At 44.1% G+C, this 16,576-nt stretch overlaps 1 pseudogene; it reads left to right on the top strand.

The window, feature by feature from the left end:
- Window positions 1-11,894: 11,894 nt before the first annotated feature.
- LOC123135455 (DNA-directed RNA polymerase subunit beta''-like) lies at window positions 11,895-16,576 on the top strand (annotated as a pseudogene).

Genomic DNA, 16,576 nt, shown 5'->3' with positions numbered 1-16,576 from the left:
GGGGAGTGGAGAGGGGGACGTGGCTTTTTAGAACAGCTGCACCCCGGCCCTTGTATCCTGGTTGTCCAATATTGCTTTAAGATCTGTGCAACACAACTAACTTTTCGTATGAAAATTTCTCTTTTTTGTTTCTCTCACATAAAAGATGTCTTGAAGTTCAAACCTTTGCAGCGTGGCAAAGCTTTCCATCTAGAATCTAGGATAAATCTTTCAGAATTTTTTGTCAAACATAAATATACAAAAAATGATTTTTTACATTAAAAAATCGTTTTTTGTATATTTATATTTGACAAAAAAATCTAAAAGATTTATCCTAGATTCTAGATAGAAAACTTTGCTACGCTGCAAAGGTTTGAACTTCAAAAAATGTTTTATGTGAGAGAAACAAAAAAGAAAAATGTGTTTGCACGAATCGCGATGCGCAGAATGGATGGCTAGATAGAAAGGGCCCCGGTGCAGCTGTGCTATTTTATATTTTCGGTGGAGAGGGCGCTCACCGCTGCCTCTGCAAGATGGATCGGAGGCGGCTCACCTTGGGTCATCTTCTTCCTGGAGGAGCACGAACGCAAGGACGACGGTCCGGTGCTCCCTCTATGTGGTAGAACAGGAGGTATCGTAGGCCGGCGGCGGATGGCGGCTCGGCCTCCTCATCGGTTCTAGGGTTAGGGGAGTGGAACTATGGGAGGGGAGGAGGAAGGGTGCGACGTGGATGAGATGCAAGAGGAGGAGGACGGCTGGCGGGAGGGAAGGAAGACGGTCGGGGGGACGGGAGGAGGCAAGGGTGGCGGCGCGAGGTGCGGGAGGAAGAGAGAGCCGCCGCAGCTGGGAAGAGGAAAGAGCGGCACGAGTGGGAGGAGGTGGCTGGGTTTCACTCACCACGGTGCTGCTGCAGTTTTATACTCGTATATGAAATGACCAAAATGCCCCGGCGGGGGCAAGGATATTTACATTCTGATGCAATTGGAATTTTATTCAACGGCCGACGTTGATCGGGTAAATATCCAACGACCCACATCGATTTCGATCGGACAGTCCAAATTGCCTAAGCTCTGAGAGAGCTCAGGTTTAGACGTGAATCTAACTATGGGATTCATGCTCTGCACAGCATGTGCTGATGATTGCTCTGGTTGCGCGCTCGCACCCGAGACTGGGCACAAGTCCACATACATACCCATCAGCTTGTTGGAAACGGTGTCGTATTGTAACGTAACTCTGTATTGTTGGTCTTATATATATACGAGATATGCGGAGGCTAGGCCTCACGCAACTCTAAACTAAACTTGGTATACAGAGCCAGTTTTTTCTCTCGCGCCGCCGCTCGTCTCTCGACATCGCGCCGCCACAGGGATCGCTCCCTCGATCTCGCCTCGCCTCGGGCTCGCGTCGCCACCGCTCCTCCGCGCGATGGCTTCCGGTTCCTCCTCCGCGGCGATGCAGCTGGCCGTCATCGGCCCTGTGGTGACGCCTCCGGCTGCGACAGCGTCTGTCCCATCCATCACGCCCTCCCTTGGTGTCAGATTGGATCGCGGCAACTTCCCGCTATGGCGAACCCTCACCGTGACGCATCTCTCCGGTGCTTCTCTCCATGGCTACCTCGACGGTTCCGTCGCTGCCCGCCCACAACCATCACCCAGGGGGCGGGCGATACAGCCACCACGGTGGCAAACCCTGCGTACGCGACATGGTGGACGCAGGACCAGAAGGTCCTCGGGATGCTCCTCTCCTCCATGACGGAGGACATTGCGTCTCAGCTGATTAGCTGTAAGTCCGCTGCTGCCGCGTGGACCTCCATCCACGCGATGTTCAGCGCGTAGAATCGTGCCGGAGTTCGGCACATCCAGCGACAGATTCAGTCGCTGAAGAAGAACGACATGACTGCCAGCGAGTACATGCACAAGGTGAAGGCCCTTGCCGACGCCATGGCCTCTACTGGATCTCCCCTTGCTGATGACGAGATCATCAACTACATGCTCACCGGTTTGGGCAAGACCTTCAACCCGATCGCGGCGTCACTCAGCGTTGTGGTCACCCCGGTCGCGCTGACTGACTTCTACTCCATGGTTCTCAACTATGAAGCGCTGCAGTTATCGCAGCAGGCCGATGATGAGGAGTGGACCTCGTCGGCCAACGCCGTGGCTCGGTCCGGCGCTCCTCCCCCCGCCAACCGTCCTCGCGCGCCTGACTCTGGTCGCGCAGCCGATTCCCGCCCCACCGGAGGCTACCCGCAGCAACAGGGGCAGGGCTACCAACAAGGCGTCCAAGACAACCGTCGTAACAACGGCGGTGGAGGAGGCGGCAATGGCCGCAACAGCAATCGCCACTGGCGCCCGCGGTGCCAGATTTGTAAAAATTGGGGTCACGAAGCCGATACCTGCAAGAAGCGTTTTGATTCAGACTACTCCAGCGGCGGCAATGGCCGCTCGGCATATAATGCTTCAACCTCCTCCAACAACTCCACGCACTGGGTTCTGGACTCCGGCACCACGGATCACCTGACTAGTGGCCTGGAGTGTCTTCAATTCCACGAGCGTTACGGCGGTCATGATCAGGTTCAGGTGGCCAACGGCTCAGGTTTGTCTATTTCGCATATTGGGCACTCGACTTTAGCCGGTTCTTCTCTTCGCTTGAACAATATTTTACACGTTCCTAATATTAGCCAACATCTTCTATCAGTCTATCGCCTTGTGTCAGATAATCGTATCTTCATTGAATTTCATAAATATTTTTTCCTTGTTAAGGACAAAGCCACCAGGAGAATTCTTCTTCGAGGTAGAAGTAGAGGAGGGCTCTACCCTCTTCCACTCGGACGAGCTTCGCATGAGTCCGACCGTCAAGCCTTATCCAGCGTCCGTGTCTCATCCTCTCAGTGGCATCAGCGTCTCGGTCATCCGTCCAAAAGTGTCGTCAGTTCCATTGTTAGGAATAATGATCTAGAGTGTTCATCCTCAGATACTTCTGCTTTAGTTTGTGATGCTTGTCAATGTGGTAAAAGTCGTCAACTATCTTATACTGCTTCCGCTCATGTGTCCACTATGCCTCTTGAATTAATTCATACTGATGTTTGGGGCCCTGCTCGTGCCTCCTCTGGGGGGTACAAGTATTATGTGAGCTTTATTGACGACTACTCCCGTTTTTGCTGGATCTATCTACTAAAACATAAGTCTGATGTTGAACATGTGTTCTATGCTTTTCAAGCACATGTTGAGCGCCTTTTGGATGCTAAGCTTAAAGCTGTCCAATCTGATTGGGGTGGTGAATACCATAAGCTGCACCATTATTTTCTTCGTACGGGCATCTCTCACCGAGTCTCTTGCCCTCACACCTCCCAACAGAACGGCATTGCCGAGCGAAAACACCGACACTTGGTTGAAACTGGTCTTGCTTTGTTGGCTCACTCGTCTCTCCCTTTACGTTTTTGGGATGAAGCTTTTCTGACTGCGTGTTATCTCATTAACCGCATGCCTACCCCTGTGCTTGGTCAAGATACTCCTATTCATCGTCTTCTGAAAATTCCACCCAATTATTCGTTCCTTCGTATTTTCGGGTGTGCTTGTTAGCCTAGTTTGCGGAAGTATAACTCACACAAACTAGAATTTCGATCCAAGATGTGTGTTTTCCTTGGATATAGTCCTATGCATAAGGGGTACAAGTGTCTTGATCGATCTACGGGTCGTATATACATCTCGCGTGACGTTATCTTTGACGAGTCTGTTTTTCCGTTTGCTACTCCCGGTGTCACTGTCGATGTGTCTACACTTAACGAGGCTATATCTTTTCCATCTACATAACCGGCTACGAGTACTCATGTGCGTAATTACGACCTAAGCTACTTGGCTACTAATACCTCTGGCCTAGCCAGTTCCTTTCCTGTGCAGGAGTTTCCGCGTCTGGACACGGTCGATACGCCGCTCGACGTGCATGGCAGCGCGGCTTCCCAGGAAGGGTCCCCGCCTGCGCATGCAGGGTCTGCACCGCCTGGTGCTGCGGCTGGCTCCTCGCCTGCCCGTGAACCAGCTTCGCCACCGCCTACATGCGCTTCTCCGGCCCATGAGCCGGCCCATGAACCGGTTTCACCAGCGCCGGGTGCAGCGGGTGCTTCCACCTGCGCCCCGCCGGCCCATGAGCCGGCCCATGAACCGGTTTCGCCAGCTCCTGTGACACCGTCGCCGAGCCCAGCAGTGTCGCCGTCCTCGCCTACGCCTCCGCCCGTCGAGCACCTTCATCCAATGGTCACTCGTACCCGTGATGCTACTCGTCGTGACAAGGAGTTTACTGATGGGACGGTGCGGTATAATCCTCTTCGTCGCGCTTTCTTTGCGACGCCGGTGTCACATCGTGATGCTCTCTGTGAGCCGGTGTGGCGTGCTGCTATGGCTGCTGAGTTTGCAGCGCTCCATCAAAACGGTACTTGGGTCTTGGTTCCTCGACCACCTGGCGTTAACATTGTTGGCAGCAAGTGGGTTTTCAAAACAAAGCAACATGTCGACGGGTCTGTTGACAAACACAGGGCTCGCCTCGTCGCTCGTGGTTTTACTCAACAACACGGTCTTGACTATGGTGATACCTTCAGCCCCGTGGTAAAGCCGACTACTATCCGTTTGGTTCTTTCGCTTGCTGTTTCGCGCGGATGGAGCTTGAGGCAGATTGATGTTAGCAATGCATTTCTTCATGGCTTTCTTTCCGAGACTGTTTATATGCAGCAACCACCAGGTTTTGAAGATGCCCGGTTCCCTTCGCATGTGTGCAAGTTGCAACGAGCTCTTTATGGTCTCAAACAGTCGCCACGTGCTTGGTATGCTCGTCTCAGTGCTCGCCTTCTTTAGCTTGGTTTTGTTGCTTCAAAGGCGGACGCCTCTCTATTCATCTTTGCTGCGCATGGCATTCAGATATACATGCTTGTGTATGTTGATGATATTGTGATTGCTGGCTCCACTCCGGCTGCAGTTGATCGTTTGGTACGATCCATCTCCGACAGTTTTCCTATCAAGGATCTTGGTCCTCTACGTTATTTCTTGGGGCTTGAAGCGTCCTTCAATTCAGGGGGCATGACGCTGACTCAAAGAAAGTATGCACTTGATCTTCTTCATCGTGTGAGTATGGAGAATTGTAGGCCTACCTCTACACCATTATCTGCCACTGAGCACCTGGCTCGTGAGGTCGGCACCCCTTTGGGTGTTGAGGATGCCACTCGATATCGCAGCATTGTTGGAGGACTTCAGTATTTAACGCTCACTCGTCCCGACCTGTCCTTTGCAGTCAACAAGGTTTGCCAGTATCTATCACAATCAACTAATGAGCATTGGGAAGCTGTCAAGCGTATATTGCGTTATGTCAAAGGGACTTTGAATACGGGATTGCAGATTCATAAATCTCCTTCCACTGGTGTCAGTATTTTCACGAATGCTGATTGGGCTGGATGCATTGATGACCGCCGTTCCACTAGTGGTTTTGCTGTGTTTGTTGGCTCCAATCTTGTCTCATGGAGTTCCAAGAAACAGCCAACTGTCTTCAGATCAAGTACGGAGGCGGAGTACAAAGCTTTAGCTAATGGAGCAGCTGAAGCAATCTGGGTGGAGATCTTACTCAAGGAGCTTGGGGTTTTCAAGCAGCGTACCGCCATTCTGTGGTGTGATAATCTTGGGGCTACATACCTGACGGCAAACCCAGTCTTTCACGCAAGAACCAAGCACATAGAGATAGATTTTCATTTTGTGCGTGAGCGCGTTGCTTCTGGTGTTTTAGATGTCAGGTTTATCTCGACTAATGACCAACTGGCTGATGTATTTACTAAACCGGCCACACGATAGATGTTAGAACGTTTCCGGTCCAATCTGAACCTTGTATGTAGTAGTGGTTCAGATTGAGGGAGTGTGTTGGAAACGGTATCGTATTGTAACGTAACTCTGTATTGTTGGTCTTATATATATACGAGATATGCGGAGGCTAGGCCTCACGCAACCCTAAACTAAACTCAGCTACTTTATTTAGAGTAGTATTATTGCAGAACAATGACCACATAGGTTCTACACACCTCTTGCGTAAACAAACGGGGATCAATGGATAAAAATGGGAATTATTCGAGGTACTAAGTACACTCATGGACAAGTGTCAATGATGCCGGCCTGAGTCCCCGGGGGAACATTGCATCTGGATTATGTTTGATGGATAAAGAAAGGGAGATTGGAGTGGAAAGTTTGAGCTGGCAAGGCATGTGGTGTGTGTGCCTAGCAAGGTGGGGACTGCCAATCAGTGAGGCCACGGAGGAGGATGGTGATAAGATTCTGGATCTTCTCCTACCTGTGTCCCTGACCACCTACCCCACCTAATGGCCGGAATTATTTGCCACCGCGGTTGGTGACATGGCATGGCACCAGAATGAAGATGATGCTTCCTTCCTCTGCCCCATGCTACCGGTTCTTGCCCTGATGCTTGCACGCATGCATGTAGTACTATGTTGGTTGATGCATGCCGAAAGGAAACTAATGTAGTGCGTTCTAGAAAAAAAATCATTATGAAATTCATATTCATACACATAGTACAACTAATCAGTTGGACTGATAGATAGTTGTGTGTGTATGTGTGTGTGCGTAAGAGCGCGGACAAGCATGGACGGTAGATAGATCCTAGTAGTACAACTTTGTACTAAAGTCATGCAAAACCAGCGATAATTACCTCAATATGGATGGGAGGGAGTAGTAAAGATGAGGCCTTATCGGTCGCTGCTTTTACACAGGCTCCTCCGCGTCTTTGGCTTCTTCTCAGCGGTGGATGATCTATTAAAATTCACTTTGTCCTAAGCTGCTTCCTTACACATATTTCTAGCTTTGCCTGCTGCTTGCACCCGAGACAGGGCACAACAAGATTACACACATACCCGCCAGCTAACTACTTCCTCTGTAAACTAATATAAGAGTCTTATATTAATTTACGGAGGGAGTAGTTTAGAATAGTGCATCATCGGTGAGCACTCATGGCGCATAATCTAGGTAAACATCTCCTGCATAAACAAATGGGAATTATTGGAAGTACGCCGTACACCTATGACGAGTGTCAATCATGGCTGCCGGCCCCCATTATATAGCAGTACCAACTGTTTTGCTGGATAGATTGGAGTTGAATTGAAGATTTGTACTGTCAATGCCATGTGGACTGCGAATCTGTAAGGCCACGAGGGATGGTTGTATGATCTGTCGTCTCTCCCATTATATAGCAGTACCAACAATTTTGCTTGATAGATTGGAGTTGAATTGAAGATCTGAGCTGGTGGACTGCATATCAGTGAGGCCACGAGGGATGGTGGTAAGATTCTGGTTCTTCTTCTCCCTGGGTCCCATGACCACCCACCTGACGACCGGAATTATTTGCCCCTGGCGGCGTCGATCTGTTGCATCTCCTGTTCTGGAAGAAGCAGCAGCTTCCTTCCTCTGTTGCCATGCATACCGGTTTTTGCCCTGATGCATGCATGGATGCTGGTTGATTTTCTGTTTATTTGTGTGTTCGATGCTTCTATAAAGGAATAATATTATTGTGCTAAACAATGCTAATTCTTCTATAATGCAATCATTGTGAATTCACATGTATTTACAATGTAAATTGACATGTATTTACAATATATTAGTTTGATTGATGGATAGTTTATTTTTCATTGTACAGGGACAATAGGTAGATGCTATGTTCATGTGCCTTCATCCGAAAAACCAGTTCCCTGAAAAAAGAAATCTGAAAAACAGTTTTTCGCATGCAAACCTAAGTAGTGTCTACAGGTTTGTTACCGGAAGCATTTTGCAAAGCCCAGCAGATTAGCGAGAACAAAGACAGATGCGTGAGTAGAACTCGGAGATTCAATTCCATGAACGAATACTAGAATTTGCATGAACTCGCAGAAAGTTTATGTTTTTTTTTCCTTTTCATTTCGTGCCATGTTCAGCTACAGAGTTTGTTGCATCTGTATATGCTGTCGATCGGGGCACCGGCAAGGCTGATAGCCCGGAACGAACTAACATTATATTATTCCGAATTCAGGTGCACCGATTGAGCTACTACCAGATATTATTTTTCCCTCTAGCTCATTCCTTTCTTATCCATGTCCTGCATGCATGTGCTCTTCGACTCCAGAGAAGTACTGTTCTTTTGTTTGATCTACATACATTCCCACCATGCATGTGCTGATGATTGCATTGCCTGCGAGACTCGGCACAAGACACAAGTCCGCATACATAGCTGTCAGATACTACTTACTTTAGAATAGTGCATTATTGGCGAACAAATATTTTTTTTAGACTGGATTGGCGAACAATTATCACGGCGAATCTACACCGCTCTTGCACAAAATAATGGGGATTATTGGATGAAAAAGAAATTATTGGGGGTACTAAGCACACTCAAGGACAAGTGTCAATTATGCCGGCCTCAATCCCAGGGAGAACATTGCATCTGGATTATATTTGATGGATACAGAAAGGAAGATTGGACTGGAAGCTTTGAGCTGGCAGGCATGTGGTGTGCCTAGCTAGCAAGATGGGCACTGCGAATCAGTGAGGCCACGGGGATGATGGTGATAAGATTCTGGATCTTCCGCCTGTCGGGTCGCTTCCTGTACCTGTGTCCCTGACCACCCACCCCCACTTGACGGCCGGAATTATTTGCCGCCCGCGGCGTCGATCGGTCGCTTCCGCCTGTCGCTAACATGGCACCATATGCATGAAAAATATGCTTCTTTCCTCTGCCCCATATGCATGCTACCGGCTCTTGCCCTGGTGCACGCACGCATGCATGTATCTTAGTTGCTGCATGCCGAGAGACAAGAAAGGAAAAACAATGTAGTGAAGCTGGATTATTACGGGCCATATTTGGCCTTGAGGTTTCCACTTCAAAAGAAACTTCTCTGAAATTACCTATAGGTGGAAGAGGGCACGTTATCGATGTGAAATGGATCCAAAGGGACCCGCTCGACATAATGGTTCGTGTGTATATTTTACAAAAACGTGAAATCAAAGTTGGGGATAAAGTAGCCGGAAGACATGGGAATAAAGGGATCATTTCCAAAATTTTGCCTAGGCAAGATATGCCCTATTTGCAAGATGGAACACCCGTTGATATGGTCTTCAATCCCTTAGGAGTACCCTCCCGAACGAATGTGGGACAAATATTTGAAAGCTCACTCGGATTAGCGGGGGATCTGCTAAAGAAACATTATAGAATAGCACCCTTTGATGAGAGATATGAGCAAGAGGCTTCAAGAAAACTTGTGTTTTCAGAATTATATGAAGCCAGTAAAGAAACAAAAAATCCATGGGTATTTGAACCCGAGTACCCGGGAAAAAGCAGAATATTTGATGGAAGAACAGGCGGCCCCTTTGAGCAACCTGTTCCTATATCTTAAAATTAATTCATCAAGTTGATGAGAAAATTCATGGGCGTTCTACTGGGCCCTACTCACTTGTTACACAACAACCGGTTAGAGGAAGAGCCAAGCAAGGGGGACAACGAGTAGGAGAAATGGAAGTTTGGGCTTTAGAAGGATTTGGTGTTGCTCATATTTTACAAGAGATACTTACTTATAAATCTGACCATCTTATAGCCCGCCAAGAAATACTTAATGCTACGATCTGGGGAAAAAGAATACCTAATCATGAGGATCCTCCAGAATCTTTTCGAGTGCTCGTTCGAGAACTACGATCTTTGGCTCTAGAACTGAATCATTTCCTTGTATCTGAAAAGAACTTCCAGGTTAATAGGGAGGAAGTTTGATCGGAATAAATATAAATTCTTTTCTTATTTCTATTTTATGATTGACCAATATAAACATCAACAACTTCAAATTGGACTCGTTTCCCCTCAACAAATAAAGGCTTGGGCTAACAAAAACCTACCTAATGGAGAAGTCGTTGGCGAAGTCACAAGGCCCTCTACTTTTCATTATAAAACCGATAAACCTGAAAAAGATGGATTGTTTTTCGAAAGAATCTTTGGACCCATAAAAGGCGGGATTTGCGCTTGTGGCAATTCTCGAGCAAGCGGAGCTGAAAACGAAGACGAAAGATTTTGCCAAAAATGCGGGGTAGAACTTGTGGATTCTCGGATACGAAGATATCAAATGGGATACATCAAACTCGCATGTCCCGTGACTCATGTGTGGTATTTGAAAGGTCTTCCTAGTTATATCGCGAATCTTTTAGATAAACCTGTTAAGAAGTTGGAGGGCCTAGTATACGGCGATTTCTCTTTTGCTAGGCCCAGCACTAAAAACCCCACTTTTTTACGATTACGGGGTTTATTCGAAGAGGAAATTGCATCCTGTAACCACAACATTTCTCCCTTTTTTTCTACCCCAGGCTTTGCAACATTTCAAAATCGGGAAATTGCGACAAGAGCAGGTGCTATTAGAGAACAATTAGCAGATTTGGATTTGCGAATTATTTTAGAGAATTCTTTGGTCGAATGGAAGGAATTAGAAGACGAGGGGTATAGTGGAGATGAGTGGGAAGATAGAAAAAGACGAATAAGAAAAGTTTGTTTGATTAGATGCATGCAATTGGCGAAACATTTTATTCAAACAAATGTAGAACCAGAATGGATGGTTTTGTTCTTATTACCGGTTCTTCCTCCCGAATTGAGACCTATTATTTATAGGTCTGGAGATAAAGTAGTGACTTCAGACATTAATGAACTTTATAAGAGAGTTATCCGTCGGAACAACAATCTTGCCTATCTATTAAAAAGAAGTGAATTTGCGCCAGCAGATTTAGTAATGTGCCCGGAAAAATTGGTACAAGAAGCCGTGGATACACTTCTTGATAGTGGGTCCCGCGGGCAACCGATTAGGGATGGTCACGATAAAGTATATAAATCACTTTCAGATGTAATTGACGGTAAAGAGGGAAGGTTTCGCGAGACTCTGCTTGGGAAATGGGTCGATTACTCGGGGCGTTCTGTCATTGTTGTGGGTCCTTCGCTTTCATTACATCAATATGGATTACCTCTAGAGATAGCAATAAAGCTTTTTCAGCTATTTGTAATTCGCGATTTAATCACGAAACGCGCCACTTCTAATGTAAGGATTGCTAAAAGGAAAATTTGGGAAAAAGAACCCATTGTATGGGAAATACTTCAAGAAGTTATGCGGGGACATCCTGTACTGTTAAATAGAGCACCTACCCTGCATAGATTAGGCATACATGCCTTTCAACCCACTTAAGTAGAGGGGCGTACTATGTCTTTACACCCATTAGTGTGTAAGGGTTTCAATGCGGACTTTGATGGAGATCAAATGGCTGTTCATCTACCTTTATCCTTGAAGCTCAGGCAGAAGCCCGTTTACTTATGTTTTCTCATATGAATCTCTTATCTCCCGCTATTGGGGATCCTATTTGCGTACCAACCCAAGACATGCTTATCGGGCTTTATGTATTAACGATTGGAAAGCGTCGAGGTATTTGTGCAAATAGATATAATAGTTGCAGAAACTATCCAAATCTAAAAGTAAATTACAATAATAATAATAATTCTAAATATAGGAAAGATAAATAACCCCATTTTTCTAGTTTTTATGATGCACTGGGAGCTTATAGACAAAAACTAATCAGTTTAGATAGTCCCTTGTGGCTACGATGGAACCTGGATCAACGCGTCATTGGGTCAAGAGAAGTTTCGATTGAAGTTCAATATGAATCTTTGGGGACTTGTCATGAGATTTATGCCCACTATCTAATAATGGGAAATAGAAAAAAAGAAATTCGTTCGATATACATTCGAACCACTCTTGGTCATATTTCTTTTTATAGAGAAATAGAGGAAGCCATACAAGGATTTAGTGAGGCCTATTCATACACTACCTAAACAAGAAAGTTAGATTCGGCAATGCCCCTCCCCTTTCGGGGGGCATTCCGATTTCCCTAGTATCATCATTATTTGCCACGCGAATCCAGATTGAGATTGAGGCAATTAAGTTAATTAAATTTTCCAATCACTGACTAAGGCCCATTGTCGAATCCTACTCAGCAATTGTCGAATCCTACTCAGCCGAAAAGGGGGTACTTATGTATGGCGGAACGGGCCAATCTGGTCTTTCATAATAAAGAGATAGACGGAACTGGTATGAAACGACTTATTAGCAGATTAATAGATCATTTTGGAATGGGATATACATCTCATATACTGGATCAACTAAAGACTCTGGGCTTCCATCAAGCCACTACTACATCGATTTGGTTAGGAATCGAGGATCTTTTAACAATACCCTCTAAGGGATGGTTAGTCCAAGACGCGGAACAACAGAGTTTTCTTTTGGAGAAACACTATTATTATGGGGCTGTACACGCGGTAGAAAAATTACGCCAATCTGTTTAGATATGGTATGCGACAAGTGAATATTTGAAACAAGAAACGAATTCAATTTTTCGGATAACGGATCCTTCTAATCCAGTCTATCTAATGTCTTTTTCAGGAGCCAGAGGAAATGCATCTCAAGTACACCAATTAGTAGGTATGAGAGGATTAATGTCGGACCCTCAAGGACAAATGATTGATTTACCTATTCAAAGCAATTTACGTGAGGGACTTTCTTTGACAAAATATATAATTTCTTGCTATGGAGCCCGCAAAGGGGTTGTAGATACTGCTGTGCGAACAACAGATGCTGGATATCTTACACGTAGACTTGTTGAAGTAGTTCAACATATTATTGTGCATAGAAGAGATTGTGGTACTATCCGAGGTATTTCTGTAAGTCCTCAAAATGGGATGACGGAAAAACTTTTCGTCCAAACACTAATTGGTCGTGTATTAGCAGACGATATATATATCGGTTCGCGATGCATTGCCGCGCGAAATCAAGATATTGGAATTGGATTAGTCAATCGATTCATAACTGCCTTTCGAGCACAACCATTTCGAGCACAACCAATATATATTAGAACCCCCTTTACTTGCCGAAGCACTTCTTGGATCTGTCAATTATGCTATGGCCAGAGTCCTACTCATAGTGATCTGGTCGAATTGGGAGAAGCCGTAGGTATTATTGCAGGTCAATCAATTGGGGAGCCAGGGACTCAACTAACATTAAGAACTTTTCATACTGGTGGAGTATTCACAGGGGGTACTGCCGACCTTGTACGATCCCCTTCGAATGGAAAAATAAAATTCAATGAGAATTTGGTTCACCCCACACGTACCCGTCATGGGAAGCCTGCTTTTCTATGTTATATAGACTTGCATGTAACTATTCAGAGTCAAGATATTCTATATAGTGTGAATATTCCCTCAAAAAGCTTGATTCTAGTGCAAAATGATCAATATGTAAAATCCAAACAAGTAATTGCGGAGATTCGTGCCGGAACGTCCACTTTACATTTTGAAGAAAGGGTACAAAAGCATATTTATTCTGAATCAGACGGCGAAATGCACTGGAGTACTGATGTTTACCATGCGCCCGAATATCAATATGGTAATCTTCGCTGATTACAAAAAACAAGCCATTTATGGATATTGTCAGTAAGTATGTGCAGATCCAGTATAGCGTCTTTTTCACTCCACAAGGATCAAGATCAAATTAATACTTATGGTAAAAAAGATAGGGAAATTCTTGATTATTCAACGTCGGATCGAATCATGTCCAATGGCCATTGGAATTTTATCTATCGTTCTATTTTTCAAGATAATTCAGATTTGTTGGCGAAAAAGCGAAGAAATAGGTTCGTCATTCCATTACAATATCATCAAGAACAAGAGAAAGAACTAATATCCTGTTTTGGGATTTCGATTGAAATCCCCCTTATGGGTGTTTTACGTATAAATACTATTTTTGCTTATTTTGACGATCCCCGATACAGAAAAGATAAAAAGGGTTCAGGAATTGTTAAATTTAGATATAGGACCCAAGAAGAAGAATATAGGACTCGAGCGGAAGACTCAGAAGACGAATACAGGACCCGAGAGGACGAATATGAATATGGAACCCTAGCAGAATCTAAATATGGAATCCTAGAAGACGAATACAAATATGAAACCCTAGAAGACGAATATGGGAGCCCAGAAAACGAATATGGGAACCCAGAGAACGAATATAGGACTTTAGAGAAGGACTCAGAAGAGGAATATGGGAGCCCAGAGAGAAAATATAGGACCCAAGAGGACGAATATGGAACTCTAGAGGAAGACTCACAAGACGAATATGGCAGCCCCGGGGAAAGCGCAGAAGAAAAATATGGTACTTTAGAGGAAGACTCAGAAGAAGATTCAGAGGATGAATACGAGAGCCCAGAGGAAGATTCCATCTTAAAAAAAGAGGGTTTGATTGAGCATCGAGGAACAATAGAATTTAGTCTAAAATACCAAAAAGAAGTAGATCGGTTTTTTTCATTCTTCAAGAACTTCATATCTTGCCGAGATCTTCATCCCTAAAGATACTTGACATTAGTATTATTGGAGTGGATACACAACTCACAAAAATACAAGAAGTCAACTAGGCGGACTGGTCTGAGTGAAGAGAAAAAAAGCCATACGGAACTCAAAATACTTTCCGGAGATATTCATTTTCCTGAAGAGGCGGATAAGATATTAGGTGGATGTTTGATACCGCCAGAAAGACAAAAACAAGATTCTAAGGAATCAAAAAAAGGAAGAATTGGGTCTATGTTCAACGGAAAAAAATTCTCAAGAGCAAGGAAAGTATTTTGTTTCCGTTCGCCCTACAGTGGCATATGAAATGGACGAAGGAAGAAATTTAGCAACACTTTTCCCGCAGGATCTCTTGCAAGAAGAAAATAATCTCCAAATTCGACTTGTCAATTTTATTTCTCATGAAAATAGCAAGTTAACTCAAAGAATTTATCACACAAATAGTCAATTTGTTAGAACTTGCTTAGTAGTGAATTGGGAACAAGAAGAAAAAGAAAAGGCTGGTGCTTCCCTTGTTGAGGTAAGAGCAAATGATCTTATTCGCGATTTCCTAAGAATTGAGTTAGTCAAGTCCACTATTTCGTATACACGAAAAAGGTATGATAGGACAAGTGCGGGACCGATTCCCCATAATAGGTTAGATCGCGCCAATATCAATTCTTTTTATTCCAAGGCGAAGATTGAATCACTTAGCCAACATCCAGAAGCTATTGGCACTTTGTTGAATTGAAATAAAGAATACCACTCTTTGATGATTTTGTCGGCATCCAACTGTTCTCGAATTGGTTTATTCAATAATTCAAAACATCCCAATGCGATAAAAGAATGGAATCCTAGAATTCCTATTCAAGAATTTTTTGGGCCCTTAGGCGCTATTGTAGCTAGTATATCGCATTTTTCTTCATCTTACTATTTACTAACGCATAATAAAATCTTGTTAAAAAAATATTTGTTTGTTGACAATTTAAAACAAACCTTCCAAGTACTTCAAGAACTTAAATACTCTTTAATAGATGAAAATAAAAGGATTTCTAATTTCAATAGTAACATAATGTTGGATCCATTCCCTTTGAATTGTCACTTTGTCCATCATGATTCTTGGGAAGAGACATTGGCAATAATTCACCTTGGACAATTTATTTGTGAAAATGTATGTCTATTTAAATCGCACATAAAAAAATCCGGTCAAATTTTCATTGTAAATATGAATTCCTTTGTTATAAGAGCAGCTAAACCTTATTTGGCCACTACAGGAGCAACTGTTAATGGTCATTATGGAGAAATCCTTTACAAGGGAGATAGGTTAGTTACGTTTATATATGAAAAATCAAGATCTAGTGACATAACGCAAGGTCTTCCAAAAGTGGAACAAATCTTTGAAGCGCGTTCAATTGATTCATTATCCCCGAATCTCGAAAGGAGAATTGAGGATTGGAATGAGCGTATACCAAGAATTCTTGGGGTCCCTTGGGGATTCTTGATTGGAGCTGAGCTAACCATAGCCCAAAGTCGTATCTCTTTGGTTAATAAAATCCAAAAGGTTTATCGATCCCAAGGGGTACAGATCCATAATAGACATATAGAGATTATTATACGCCAAGTAACATCAAAAGTGCGGGTTTCCGAAGATGGAATTTCTAATGTTTTTTCGCCTGGGGAATTAATCGGACTATTGCGAGCGGAACGAGCAGGGCGAGCTTTGGATGAATCGATCTATTATCGGGCAATCTTATTGGGAATAACAAGGGCTTCCCTGAATACCCAAAGTTTCATATCTGAAGCAAGTTTTCAAGAAACTGCTCGAGTTTTAGCAAAAGCTGCCCTACGAGGTCGCATTGATTGGTTGAAAGGCTTGAAAGAAAACGTAGTTCTGGGGGGATTATACCTGTTGGTACCGGATTCCAAAAATTTGTGCATCGTTCCCCACAAGACAATAACCTTTATTTCGAAGTAAAAAGAAAACTATTCGCGTCGGAAATGAGAGATTTTTTGTTTCTCCATACAGAATTAGTTTCTTCAGATTCTGACGTAACAAACAATTTTTATGAGACATAAGAACCCCCATTTAACATTTAACCCTATATCATTTAAGGATACATAAAAAATATTTTTTACTTTACTAGACTTTTGAACTTAGAACACTAACAGGTCAAATTTTAGTTTTTTAAGATTTTTATTT

This window comes from Triticum aestivum, chromosome 6B (assembly GCF_018294505.1).
Source record: "Triticum aestivum cultivar Chinese Spring chromosome 6B, IWGSC CS RefSeq v2.1, whole genome shotgun sequence".
NCBI lineage: Eukaryota > Viridiplantae > Streptophyta > Magnoliopsida > Poales > Poaceae > Triticum > Triticum aestivum.
This window is presented reverse-complemented; position numbering and strand designations above follow the sequence as displayed.